The sequence below is a fragment of the Mus caroli genome, chromosome 7 (genome assembly GCF_900094665.2).
Source record: "Mus caroli chromosome 7, CAROLI_EIJ_v1.1, whole genome shotgun sequence".
NCBI classification, from domain to species: Eukaryota; Metazoa; Chordata; class Mammalia; order Rodentia; family Muridae; genus Mus; species Mus caroli.
Genome location: NC_034576.1, coordinates 72,191,415 through 72,206,758, shown reverse-complemented (window position 1 = coordinate 72,206,758; position 15,344 = coordinate 72,191,415).

Below are 15,344 nucleotides of genomic sequence, written 5' to 3'. Positions count from 1 at the left end.
TATATGATTCTATGAATATTTATGTCCATGAATATGGGAGACATGTATGCACATATGCATGCACATGTGCAGAGACCACACACAGTTCAGTACGAAGATTCTTCCTCAGTCATGATCTACTTTATGTTCTGAGACCCTCCTCTCATGGAATCAGGAGGCCAATGATTCATCTAGTCCGCCTTTGCAGCAAGTTTCAGGGACCCTTCACTTTCCACCTGTGAAATGCAAGGAGTATAGGTAGGTGCTACGACACCTAGGTTTCTACCTTAGTGCTAGGGGTGCAAAGTCAGGTCCTCATGTTTGCATTTATTAACTGAACCATCGTGCCTATTTGGGGCACCAATTCTTTCTCCAAAGCACATTCAAAGCTCCAAGGGCCAGGGAAGACCCCTTTTGGAAAGTGCAATATTCAGGCAAATCTGGAAGTTATGGCTCAAGAAAACTGGATAGGAAGAGACAAAGAAATACTCACAAGGCAAAAACTGCAGCAACCCACTAGGGTTGAAGCCATTAGTAGGATTTATGCCTTGACTACCGCATGATCTCAGACCCCCTAAATTACAAGATACATCTAAGGAAAAAAAATGGTTTCATGGTGAATGTGGATATCAGGGAAATACTTGATTGCTGTTAACCTTCCAAGCGCATTTCCTTCAGAGGCCTCAGAACACTCAATTTTTATTTCAGAAGCTCCTCGCCATGTTCTTCCAGATAACAAGAGAATGTAGTGGCAAGGTCAGAGCCATGATGGAGGGTGATGTAGTCATACGTTACATGAATAGCCACTCGAGACAAGTCTGATTTCACACAGTTTATTCATTGCAGTGAGTTATCATTATACATGTAACTAATTGATTAATTATATGAGGTACTGAAAGAAAGCTCACAGAGATACTTGGGCATATAAAAAAAATTCCATGTTCTAGCTTAGGGCTTGGAAATATAATTATTTTATTCTGTATTATGATAAAACTTGTACATAATTTTCATTAAATTATAATTTTTCTTGACTCTTGAGAATTTCATATATATATAAAATGAATAAAAATAATTTTATACATTCCATATTTTCTTCCTTCAATTTTACCCATATTCCTCCAACATGTCCATATCCCAAATTTATGTCTTTTCTCCCTCTTTTGATAAGCCACTAAATGCAATGACTGTCACCCATACGTGCATGGGAGTGGGGTTACATCACTGGATCACAAGAGAATTATCACTAGGAGCACCCTTAATAAAGAAAAAAAAATATTTGCCCTTCTCCAGGAGCTACCAAGTAGCCATAGTGCCTCATAAACTTTGAGGCTTAGAAAGTGCTTCTCCCAACTCTACCTGAATTTTGGCTGACTTGATCATGAACATGAACCCTGTGAAAGAGTTGGGGGAGTTTATAGTAGTCATAGGACATGGAGGACATCAGGAAAACATGGCCCAGCAAATCAACCAAGCAGGGTTCACATGTGCTCACATAGACTGAAGTTACAAGGATGGGACCTGCGTGGGTCTCTGCATGCCCTTTGAATCTGTTATGGGTAGTAGCTTGGCAGTTTTGTTGGACTCTAAACAGCCTGCCTGGATATATCTCCCACTCATTTTCCTGTTCTTGAGATTCTTTTCCTCCTATTTGGTTGCCTTGACTGGCCTCGATACGAAGGTTATTGATTTGTGTAATTGTACTGTCTTAATGTATCTTGTTTTGTCCAGATTGGCTGTCATCTCTTGGAGACCTGTTCTTTTCTAAAAATGAAAGACATAGGGAGTGGATTTGGGGTAGGAGATTGTGCTTCACAGAGTAGAAGGACGGAAAACTGTAGCTGGGGTATATTATATGGGCAGAGAACCTATCTTCAATAAAAATAATAAAATAGAAATTAATCAATTTAATACACTTTGTGCTATTTTCATGTTAGAGATTCTAATGCATGATAGCATAGTTCAAATTTGGAAATCATTATCACAAGGAAATGTAGTGAATTTCATGTGGCTTGATGTTTATTGGGCTTTATAGCTGCTCAGTGCTCCATGTGGGGGTGGGGAGAAGAGAGTCTTGCTAACCCAGTGTACTCAGGGAATTACTGTTAAGGAGGGATGCCAAGGAGGGCTGCTCTATGCTCTTTCATGTGCAATTTTTCTTATTGCTCATCCCCCTTATGTTCATAACAGTAAGATACGATGGCAGGAATTCGAGGCAGCTGTTCATATTTCTCTGCAGATAGAAAACAGAAAGGTGAATGTTAGTGTTCAATGGGTTATATCCTTCCCCCACTCCTCTTAACTCAGTCTGGATCTTTATCCCATGAAACAGTGCCATTCAAGTTTAGGGTAGTTCTCCTCCAGTTCTCAAGTAAACCCCTCTGGCCACAGCCCAGTAGTTTTTCCTAAGTGGTTTTTAGTCCTGGCAAAGATTAACAGTTCAAAGTGTCCTTTCTCCCCTGAGAACTTGGCACCTCAACCATACTCTGATGTTTTTCTTTACTGCACTTTCATTGCCAGTATGTCCCTATCACATCCTTTTCAAGACAGTGGAAAGCATCATGACAGAGAATCTCAAAGGGATGCCCTAAAAACACCTACTCATTGTTGAGTCAGAATACCAAACTTGCAAATTGTATTACAGGGGAAGCAAGCACCCTGGGCTGGTCCTTTAGTAGATTTCCATTTAAAATTTAACAAACTTTAGAACAGCCCATTGTCATGCATGATTGTATATTTCAAATTTGAAAAATCATTATCACAAATACATTTAGTGAATCAATAATGTGTGGTTTGGATCTCTCAGGCTTCATGGACGTTCAGTTTTCTATAATGGGGGAAGAAAGTTTGAGTGAAATACTGGTTTTCTTTGTTTTACAGATTGAATCACAAGATGTATGTAGCAGTGTGTCAGTTTCATTAACCAAAAGTTGTACACTGTCCTGCAATATCTTCACTGGACCTTTATTCTGTGTGATGCCTTTTGTGTTTCTCCGATAAGGACATCAGCTATATTGGGCAGAACCCCACCCTAATGAAATTATTTCACCTTTATCACACCTTTAAATGTTCAGTTGTACTCACAATGGAAACTAAGGCTTCTTAACACACAGGAGGTTATAGAGTTCAGTCCAGAAAGACCCCACCTCTTATTTCATTGTTACAGCAAAGTTTATCAGTTATCATCAGAGCTAGTGTGTCTTTGGAACTAGCCACATATTTACTTCCATTAAAACCATCTTTGAAGAACTTCTAGACCCATCATGCCTACCAAGGAGAAGAAAAAAAATAAAGTGAAAGAGTGTAGAGATGTTCCTCTATGACATTTCCTTTTAATATGAAATGACAGCATTTCAAAACCTATCAAGTGACACAAGAACTGCCTTGGGACATTCTACTTCTTAGCCATGTCCCCAAGCAAGTGGCTTAGAAACCTTAGTTCCATGTGTGCACTCAAACCTAGGGAGCACCAGGGAACACTCCATAGTCTCCTTTATTTGAGGTCTTGTTATGATTATTTTTTCTCATCCATTTTGGTACATGTTATTACAGATTTATACATTCTTTGGAGTCTTTGTGTGCTTTCAAAGTGATAGCTTTCTTTTTCTAAAATGAGTTCAATCATTGGATATGGTTGAGGTATTAGTACAGAATCATGTGAGCTAATTCTGGTACAGCTAAATAGAACCAAGCAGTAAACCATGGCCTTTAACTAATTTGAATTTCTACCAAGGTTTCCAGGAACAGAAACGGCAGGGCCCCTTACTCAGAAGACAAATTGACCTAGGGTCATCACGGGGCTGGGAATCAGGTCCATTCTAAAGCCCTGGGACTTTCTATTGATCTATTAGGAAAACTGGGCACTATCACTGGCATTGACTTGGTACCCCTCCAATTGGAACCAATTAAGTGAAGTTAAGCTACCCACTACTTAAAAGATATATTTCCAGTGTAAACTACACAACACTGGTATTTGCTTTCATCTGAAAGGTGGGATGTGATCATTTTGAATCACTGACTTACAATGACTAAGATCTTCATTTCACTTATTTTGGATTATAGTTTTAAGGACTTTAGTCCATGGTCAGTTTGCTAGTTGCTTCTGGTTCTGTGGTGGGGCCTGTCATAGTGGAATCATGAAAAAGTAATCTGTTTGTTTTACTGGCTGACTAGAAATAGTGAGAGGAGAAGGGATGTATAGCCAACCTCATCTTCAAGGGCACACTTTTCTAACAGGATGTTGGCTCACCAGGATCCACCTCTAAAAGCTCTACTTCTCCAAAGGCAATGAATTGGTGACCAAGCCTTCAACAGATGGGCTCTAGGAGAAATTTATGTATATCAAGTTATATACCACCGTGTAGTTATGAGGTCCAAAGCAGAAAGCAGTGGATTAATAGCAGTCACACAGTCTGATCTTCATGTCTACTTGTTTCTTACTGCCCCACTCTCCCTAACCTCTTTGCATCCTCTTCTGTTCACTTTCATTTTCCATTCAACCATCTCCACCATTTATGTTGTTCCTTTTTGAAATGATATGATATTTTATTAACTCTTTGAGATTTCATATACACATACAATTTTTAAAAGTAGTCACCATTCCAATTCATTCCCCTAAATCATTTCAGTTCTACATCCCATTTCCACATCTCCTCCCAATTTTGCTACCTCTTTTTAAAAAAATAACTTGCATAGTCCAATTTGTGCTATACCTGTATTCACAGGTGTAAGGTCATCCATTTGAGCATGGTCAACCTACCATAGGCCACTACCTTTAAGAAAACTATCACCCCTCCAGTTCTATCTACTGCCAACATCTCATCAACTATGTGTGGTGAGGACATAAATTACCCCACTTCATGTTGTAAAATTGACTGCCTTGATCTTATACAGACATTGTGTAGGTAAGCACAGCTGTTATAAATTTGTGGGTGTAGTTGTTCTGGTATTTTCAGAAGGCATGGCTTCTGAAAAGTTATATACCATGGTGCAGTTATAAGGTCCTCCCCTGGCTCAGTTTTTTACAATCTACTTATTCTTCAACAGTGATTCGTAAGCCTTGTGAGGAAGAGATGTAATGTAAATGAGCCATTTGTGGCTGAGAACTCCACTGACATAGACTTTCTGCATTTTGACCAGTTGTGAGAGTCTCTGTTAACCACAGTCTATGGCCAAAGAAACTTAGTTTGATAATGCATCCATTTAACAGACTAATCGTAGTAGGTTCATGCCTGGAGCCAGTGAATTCCCCAACAGTGTATCCTTGTTCCAATTTACAGTATCAGACATGTGTTTCCTCCTTTAATTCACTCTGGAATGGTCCTTTAATCCACTCTGGAAGGGCTTGGTTACCCCAATTACTTTTGTGGTTTTATTGTACCCGAGTATATGTTGCCATGCTGGACACTATTGTAGTTCACTGATGGTGACTTGGTTTTGTCCAGCAGCCTACATAGTCTTCTGGCAGTGTGAAAGCTAACTATGAAGAAGAAAAGTTTCTGGCTGGTACTAATGTGACTTCATGTCCTATGACTAAACTATATGATATGTTTGGCATTGCAGTGGGTACAGAAAGCAAAGGCAATAACTTGTACTGAACTCTCAGGAGCTTGAGTACAGTTATGCCACACTTGGCATAGGGATTCTATTTGTCAATTCATGGCTTCCTGGAGGAATATTTCCCCTGTAAGGGAATCCAATGAAAATATTTTATATGAATATATACTATATATCCATACCTACGTATATATGTATGTATAATATGAAGCTTGTGATAGGTTTCCATATGTGGTTTTCAAACATCCTCAGTGTTAGTTATCCTTATTAAGTACTCTCCTCTGGATTCCACCACTACCATCAATCTACACTTCCCTCTCCATTAACTACTACTAACCTTTCATGTCCTTTGAGATGAACTTTGAACACGCTCTCTTATGTGTGGATCATAAAGCACAATCTTTTGTCTCATATATTTAACTTGAAATACCAGTAGAATCCAGAAACTTCAAAGACACCATTCATTAGGAAGGGAGGAAAGAGACTCAAGGAGCTGAGCAGGTTTGCAGCCCCATGGGGGGGAGTAACAGTGTCAACCAGCTAGATCCCCCAGAGCTCCCAGGGACTGGACCACCAACCAAAGAGTACACACGGAGGGATCCATGGCTCCAGTCACATATGTGGCAGAGGATGGCCTTGTTGGACATCACTGGTAGGAGTGGGTCTTGGGCCTGAAGGTGTTCAATACACCAGTGTAGAGGAATGCCAGTAAGGGAAGATGAGAGTGGAGGGGGGTCAGCAACCTCATAGAAGGGGATTGGGGAAGGAGATTGGATAGGGGTTTTCTGAAGGGGAGACCTGGAAAGGGGAAACACTTGAAATGTAAATTTAAAAAATCAAATTAAAAATAAATTTTAAAAAAGGAGGGGAACAAAGACCTCTTTTTTTATGGTTTTAGAGCTTTATTATAGAAAGGCAGGGAGAAAGAGAAATGGTAGAGAGGAGAGGCTGACCATGGCCACGTGGAGAGAGGGGGGAAGGGAGAGAGCTAAAGACCTCTAGTTTTTCCAATGATTCTATATGCTTGATATAAAACTATAAATAGATATATAATTTCAAGAGTTCTACTTTTATAGACCAAGATACAGGTGGAAATGTTATTGGATAGTTATCAAAGGTCAGTGCTATCCTTGGGACTCCCCAGGTCTTTCGCTCTTTAGTGTCAACAATAATTTGTTCTCCTTGTAGGTGCCAAATAAATGATAACTCTAAACTGAAGAAGAAAATGAGGTAAGATTTAACAATTTGAAAAGTGATAGCTCTAAATTCAGAGTTGTAAAATTTGATCCCAGAAAAGACAAGCACTTCTGTTATTCTATTATGACATTATGTAACATAGAATAGCCTATTTTTGTAGTGCATATGTACTCATATCTATGCATGAGCATGCATAGATACTCTAGATAATAGTGGCATGATCCAATACACTGATGATTCTAAACTCGCTGACATGCTTCTGAATGGGAACATTACAAGAATTGTAAGTGCCTGACAGCCATCATGTCAATTAGTATTATTTATGTATTGTAACATACCATTGTGAATCTATATATCACCTGCCTCCATCTCTGACTTGACTTTCAGAGAGAAGAATTGTATTTCTAATTGTTTCGAGGTTATCTTAACTGATAATGATCATTTCATTCTAATAAATCTGCAGTGTGGAGATGGTATCAACCACCATATCCTTTCTGCAGAAATGCTGTGTTATTATCATCATTGTGTAAGTCTACAGAAGAAAGCTGTTGGATTTGAACTTGACCTTGGACATTCCCTTTCAAGCATCTGGAAATTCTCACAGGTCAGCCCATCTGTTTCATTTATACAATCTAAGAATTTGAGCAGGCTACAAGGAAAAAATTCTCTCAAGTACTGTAGGATAATGATTGTTATTTTCTTGAGCTTTTATCATTATTTTTGGCAATAGTTTAATGTTTGGCATTAAAATGATGTTTGTTAGGAAGAGTATTAGATTCTGTCCCATACTAGGCAGGTGGGTCGCTCAAATGAAACATCATTATATCTGAAAATCTAAATTATAGCTATCATCTCTGATATTTCTTGAAAGACAATGGGACACTATGGACATTGTATGTATATAAGCAGAAGCACTGTGCCACATGAATTGCACATTGTAGCATTTATATCATTAGGAAATTATACAAGTGGCTGAGAATTTTTGACTAATTAGGTTCCTTGGATAATAAGAGCTTTTTAATAAGGTACATATCATTTACAATGTTGCTAATGAAATGTGAAAGGGATTCAGTACCCAGTAAGATAATGGCTAACTTGTTTTAATTGTTAACATTTTTTTCTTGCCTACAATGACACAGTCATTATTTCACAGTCCCCACTTATCATGAAATCCAAGAGGATTAATGGTTTCACTTATACTGGCGAAAATGTTTAAGCTGTCCCGATTATCAGTGCCGTTGGAAAGAATAATGGTTATTTGTCATTGTGTTTAGCAGGAGAATGAATTGTCCCCCAGATGGTAGTACCATTAACCCTTTCAGGTGTGGTGACACAGCTCTAAAGATATGATGGGGAGGGCCAAGATTTAGGGTTGGGTGCTTTTGTTAGTGGATTCTCACTGTTACTGTTTAGCAGAGTCACAGATTCTACTAGCAACTGCAGAAATACATAGCTCATCTGCTCTGGTTTCTGGGATTAGGACAAAATAGCTCTGGATCTTCTGTTTTGATGAATATGCACACTGCAGTGCAGAAAATAGAGAGGTAGGAATTCCAGAAAAGGATAAAATGTGTAAATTCCTTGCACCTTGCCTCTCTTAAGTAGAGAAAAGCCAAGTATGTTTTGGTGAGAAGATATCCTCACAGTTTCCCATTCCAAATCTCATCTACGTTTATTCAAACATTATATTTTAGTGAGTTATTTTATATCAATTCTTTTTACTATATGTATCTAACTCATACACCAGTAGTAGTAAAATAAACTTTAGTTTTGTTTCATTTGTGTATGAGTATGTGTGTGTGTGGGTGTATGTATGTGTGTATGCATATATGTACTCATTCATGTTCCATGATACAGATGTGGAGGTCAGAAGACAACCTTAGGGGATAATTTCTCTCCTTCTATCATGTGAGTCCCAGGAGTAGAATTCAGGTCTCTATGCTTGATAGCAGTGGCTTTTACTCACTGAGTCATTCCATTGGCCTTAAAATTTTATTTAATGAAAAATTTGCTAATTGGAGATAAAAGCCAATAAATGACTATCTTTAAAAAACTGACAACTTAATTTTGCAAAAATTAAAGTATAGGACTATCCATCTATTTCCTTTTATTTAACGTTATGGCTAATGTGAGTATTTTCAATTATAAATACAATTCTGTAAACAAAAGAACTATATCCAAAAAGTGTAAGTCTAATGTGACAATTAGTAGTTGTCTTCCATAAAACTGTCAGATTGTATCCATGTTTGAATCCTATCTTGGGCTGGAGAATAATAGAATTATTCTCTCACCTCATCATTTAACTGGTCTTATAACTAACCTAGGTATTAGTGTAGCCTGCCCTGCCTCAGATTCCCTCCCAGCTAGGACCCAGTTTGCAGCTGAGATTTCAGGACCATTCTTGAGTCCCAAAATAGAACAGGTATCCAAGAATCTCTTGGCTTGAGGGCAGGCTTTGGATGGGGTACTAGAGGGAATAGGGTGCAGACATAAAAGGAAAGAATGTGTTAAGAGATATATCTTCACTGCTTTACCTTGCCCTTCTGCAAATGGAACCATAATCTGGTGCTGTCAGAGAACCTGAGGTTCACTTTGCCTGGTACTTGAGCAGAGAAATCTGCTTCCTAAAAACATGTTCTCAGAGTCCTGGCTGATTTGTCCTTTTCTAAACCAACACGAGTACCAAAAAGAGCAACTATGGTTCCTTTCAGCCCTACAAGCATGGTTTCATTCGCAAGCACCATTTTTCACTCCCAAGAGGAGCAGGATGCTTCTGGAAGGGAAGCACAGGTGGTTGAGATACAAATAGAAAGTGTATTATCTAAATTTAAAGGGAAACTATTTACTTCCCTGGGTTCCTACATCCTCAGAATCAATGTGGCCAATAGATAGATGCATGAAGTATCATATATAGTTATGTGTGTGCTCTTGACAGATGGAGTCTCTGCCTCATTGCTTGTGCCCATGAGCTATCCTCAAACCACAGGCACAATTCACTTTAACCTAAGAGGTCAGGTGAAAAGACATAGGGGATAAGACTAGAATAAATTCAACAGAGAAAGAAAGGCAGGATGAAAAGGACAGGCAGAAAGGAAGAACAAGATGTAGCTTGTTTGAATAAAGGAGGGTGTTATACAGAGAGCTATAAGTATGGCTGACAACATGATACATGGAAAGCTGAAATGCATGACCCATATCTATTATCCTAGAAGTCAGGAGACTAAGTCAGGAAGCCATGGACTCAAGGACTGTCGGAGCCGCTTAGGAAGACTCTACCCCCAAAACCAAAGCTGGGGAAAAAACGAGGATCCTCGGGGTTTTCAGATTGATACACTGAGACAATGTATCCAACGGCAGGACAAACTTTGTTTCTTCAAATGAGGACTTCCCCTACTTCAATTGGCAAATTTCTGGGGGAAATGAGCCAATGTGTAAAACTGTGATGTGTTCAGAGAAGACCAGCACAAAGTCATTGGGAGCTCAGATCCTTCCAAAGGCCAGCACAATTCCAGTAGAAGCTCAGATCCTTTAGGATCTGCGCCTTAGCCAGAAGAACACTGGAAATAAGTCCTTTCAGAGAACCCTGGCAGGTTTAGAAGGAATTGGTCCTAGTGTCCTTTGCAGGTAGTAGATTCTAGATTAAAAATAATACAGGCAAAAATAAAATTTCTATGTTATTCATGTCCACAAATAAATGCAAATGCATAATGTATATAGAGAAATAAAAATACTAAAGTGAGTAACTATACGGTATATCTCTACTAGTAGGGTAGAATATATATATGAGTCAGGGTTTCCCAGAGGAACAAAGTCAATGGGATGAGTATGCCTATGTAACTCTCTAGACAGACAAACAGATAAAATTATTTATTAAGCCAGCTTTAGAGTAGTAACAACAGCAGACCATGCTGAATATAACCCATTAGCTACTTGGTCCTTGAGACTAGTGTCTCAGTAGAAAAGTAGTCCCACAGTGGCTGTCTCTCACTGGGCAGGGATGAGGGTACTAATGACGGGTAACTGCTTAATCCACAAGAAAAGTATAGAGACAGAAAGCTCTAGACATAGACTTTTATGCCAAATACACGAGCGGCATTCTGAAAACATGACAATGGTCTGCATTTCTGAAAGGTGAGACTTTATGATTGCGTGCGATGAATCCTCTCTTCTGCAGTCAGATTGTGGTAAAACTACAGTATGTACTCATCTTGAAACATGTAATTGGAGGCATTTTGGTTTCTTAGCTCTTTCTCTTTGTGCCCTTATTAGAATTAGGTAAAAGGACATAAAAATAGCTCTCAGACTCCTGAACTAAAATTTAAAACAAGGTGCGGTGAATATTTAAACTCATAAAAGTTACTGTCATTCATCAGCAGAATACAGGCATGAAATGGGAGGTTCAGAGTGTGCATAGAATGTAATAGTTAAAAAGGTGGATTCTGAGACACACCAGCTTCCCTGTAGAAGGGGAGCAGCTTGCTTTTATGGCATGGCTGCCTAATTCCAATTTTTATTTTTCTCAATTATAACCACCTCAGTCATGCCAGCTGGAAGTCAGGATTCTGACCTCCCTCTCCCAGTATTTATTATCTTGGAATCTGTATTCCTATCCTGTGTTCCAAAGGACATATTTTTTAATTGACACGTTTCTGGAAATATATTGGGTCAAAATGAGCTGAGAATTTGCCAAATATGTATATGAATTCCTAGTTCTTTCATAAATGGCTTCTAAAATGATGATGTGTTTCAACTTTCAATCCTGGATTGTTTAAGTCACTAGTTACTGGTATCAAAAAATACCATGGTCTCTTGTTATTAAATAATTTAATGTCATAAATCCCTATCATGTCTCACTCCCTTAGCAACTGAGTAAGACCATCAGCCATAATTAGGTATCCTTAATGTACGTGCGTTCTGCAGCAGGGTCACCATCACACTAAATATAACACATGCTCTGGTTTGTGAAGCAGAGCTAATAGGAGATCAGGTGAGTGAAATTCCCTCAAATAATCAGCTCACCTGCCAATGAAACTGACAGTACTGGGGCCCTGGGGTACTCTCAACTGCCCTGGTTAGGATTATATGTCAAATAATACCTTATGCCTTCCAAGGGCAATTGGCACTCCCTGTCTGTCTCAAATAGCTGCTGACAATGATTCTGGGGAAAAAACTGTTTTACACCTTTGGAAAAATCACTACGCTAATGCATTAGCAAAGACAAACCTGGAAGATGGTCTACTCCTGCCAGAAATGCACATGCTCAGTTAAGAGGATGAAAATACCAAGGCCGGATGTTTCTATTGCCAACGTCTTCTGGCCACGCTTGTTCAGCTGTGGTTTGATGATTCAATTTGATCCTCAGCTTGTTTGGATTGAGAATCATGTAGATTATCTAAGAACCATTCTGGATTTGTCTGTGATCGATTCTCCAGAGAGAATTATATCAGTATCTATCCAATGGATTAGTCTCTTGGTTGATTCATGATATGATGCCATTATTGAAATGTGGTGAACTGTGGGACTGTGGGAGATGTGATTCTAGTGATAACAATGTATCACCAGGGAGCTTGTCCTGACGAGCTGTTGCATGACCAGAACTCCTGCTGTATAGCACTATCTCTGCTTCATGGCTACCACTGTGTAAACTGCTCTGCTCATCACTATCTCCTCTCTGTGATGGACTAACATTTCTGAAATTATATGGCAAATTAATTATCTCCTCTTTTAAATATATATATATATATGACAAATGAAATTTATGTATGTTTATATCTCTAATAATCGTAGTCAACATTTATTAACTTTATGTCAGGCAGTTAAGCATTCAAGCAACACAATAACAGAATAAATAACTGGTTTATAATCTTGGCAATACAGACATAAGATTTTAAGTAAGGTCAGTGGGACACAGCTAATGAGTGCTAGCATCTCCTGGGATGGAAGCAATCCGAACTCAGTAACCACAGTCCTAAATATTATTCCACACTCTTTTCTCAATATACTTCTAAGTGCCAAAAGTATTCCCTGTTCTTACTCAGGATCTGGAGAGATGTCTCCAAATCCACTAGAAGGAATATTTATATCATACATTTGATTTACTGGCTTCTTCAACTATCTGATTATTTGATTGCTTTTACATATTGAGGTTACAGTTTTTGGTTTTGTTTTTTGTTTTTTTGTTTTTTTTAGGTTAAGATTGGTGTAAAAGGAACAGATACAATAGCACGTAAAAGATTGGTTCTTTCTCTTATTCGTCTTTGGTTTACTGACCTTAGGAAAATTACATTGCTTTCTCTTTCTGGCTTCTTCAAATTGAAAAATAAGGTAGAACATTTACTTTTCAGGCTTAGTGAGATAGGACAGTTAGCTCCATGAATACACATGCTTGATATCCACATAATGACTATGTGTGCATTAAATACATGCCACTGAATACCTTAGCTCTCATCTATGGATTATAACATTTTCAAACCTCATGAGTTCCTACATGTTGTTGTTTGCTAAATTAAAACCATGTGAAATGCAAACCATTAATATTAGTAATGATTACAATGCCCATAAAATCATGTTTATATGTTCTAATTTGTTTTAAACTCTAAGTGATTAAAGTATAGTAAGATTCAAATATAAAACACAATATAGTTGCAGTATTGCTTTGTCAACAATGCTTTTTTCTGGTGATTTTCTAAAATCGTCTTTGCTTGTCAAGAATTAGCAAAGATCGCTGGGCGTGGTGGCGCATGCCTTTCATCCCAGCACTTGGGAGGCAGAGGCAGGCAGATTTCTGAGTTCAAGGCCAGCCTGGTCTACAAAGTGAGTTCCAGAACAGCCAGGACTACACAGAGAAGCCCTGTCTCAAAAAACCAAAAAACAAACAAACAAACAAAAAAAAACCCAAAGAATTAGCAAAGATTATGTCGTGTGTGGGTGACACTCACCAGAGGTCAAAGCTAAAATGACTCTCAGTAGCTTACCATAGAAGATTAAAATGTACATATATTTTAAAATTCTATTTTGTTTATCATGAAACTTGGACAGAAATCCAAGAAGGTAGTTGTTACAATACACCAACTGATGTCCAATCACACCATCACATGCTCTTGGGAGCTCATGCATGGCCGCCACTCTTAGTTTTAGTACCTCCTTCAGATCCTGAGTGCTGCAGGCACTGTACCTTTAACAAAACTCCCTCTATTGTTAATAAAATGATTAGTGTCCTGGTTAATTTTTGATTGTCCACATTATAGGATTTTGATTCAGAGTGAAGATAAGTCTCTGGGCACATTTGAAGGCATTTTGAAATTGAGTTAGTCTAGAGGTGAGAAGACTCAACCTAAATGTGGACAGGTCCAGTACAGGAACTGGTGTCTTGCACTGGTGTCTCGCACTGGTATCTCACACTGGTGTCTCTTGCTGACCTTCACTGCTTTCTGCATCTTCAATACCTGGTAATGCTGTTGCCATGACACCTTGCCAAGATGAGCTTTATCCTATATAATTTTAAGCCAAAAAAGCACTTCCTTCCTTAAGTTGTTTTTTTTTTTTCACAGCAATCAGACAAATAACTAGTACATTTACCCACACAGAAATCCGTGCAAAAGTCCAACATAGACTAAAATCTAGCACCATAGCACTCTACAAATAGATTCAGTACATTAAAAGGAAGATATTAAATATGAAGGAGACAAACCCTGTAGGGAAGTCAAGATACCCTTAAGAACATGAGTATGGGTTTCTCAAAGAATGGTAACTGTAGGAGATAGCCAAGTGTGGGTGTAATCTCCTTGAGAGATTCAATTTAATTTAGTCAATTGGTGCAATTCAATTTAGTCAAATATGAAGGGCAATTATAGACTTGTCCACACCTGTTTTGTGTTTTTACAGTGGTGAGAAGGGAAATCTGTGATCATTCAAGGCTTCCTGGGTCTGGTTTGAAATACTTGTCTCTTTGGCATTTCATCTCCCATGCCATTGCTTAAAAACATGGGTCCATGAAAAGTAGTGGTGATGTCCTTAGAGGATGAATATTACCAAAGTTTTGTCTCCTTCTTTTACCTCTTAAAATTATATAACATATATTTATTAAAGTACCAACTCTGTTGTTAACTTGAAAATTATACCCCAATTAAAATATAGAGAGACACAGAATTATAATCTTTGCCACTTGTCCATTTAATCTATATTATAGTTACTTACTAAAGAATATAAATGTCAGAAATTGTTTATATGATTTCTTGCAGTTAGTTGTACTAGTTTAAATTGACGAATAAAATTTAATTCTAAAGCTATAAGTTTCTCACTGACACTGGATTATCTCGTTCTTTTCAATGTATATGAAGATTAAAGATAGATAGTATTATACTTTATCTAGTTATCTTTTGAGTCTCTGATTTACTCACTGATAAGTGGATATTAGCCCAGAAACTTAGGATACTCAACATATAAGATACAATTTGCTAAACGCATGAAATTCAAGAACGAAGACCAAAGTGTGGACACTTTACCCCTTCTTAGAAATGGGAACAAAACACCCATGGAAGGAGTTACAGAGACAAAATTTGGAGCTGTGATGAAAGGACCATCTAGTGATTGCCATATCCAGGGATCCATCCCAT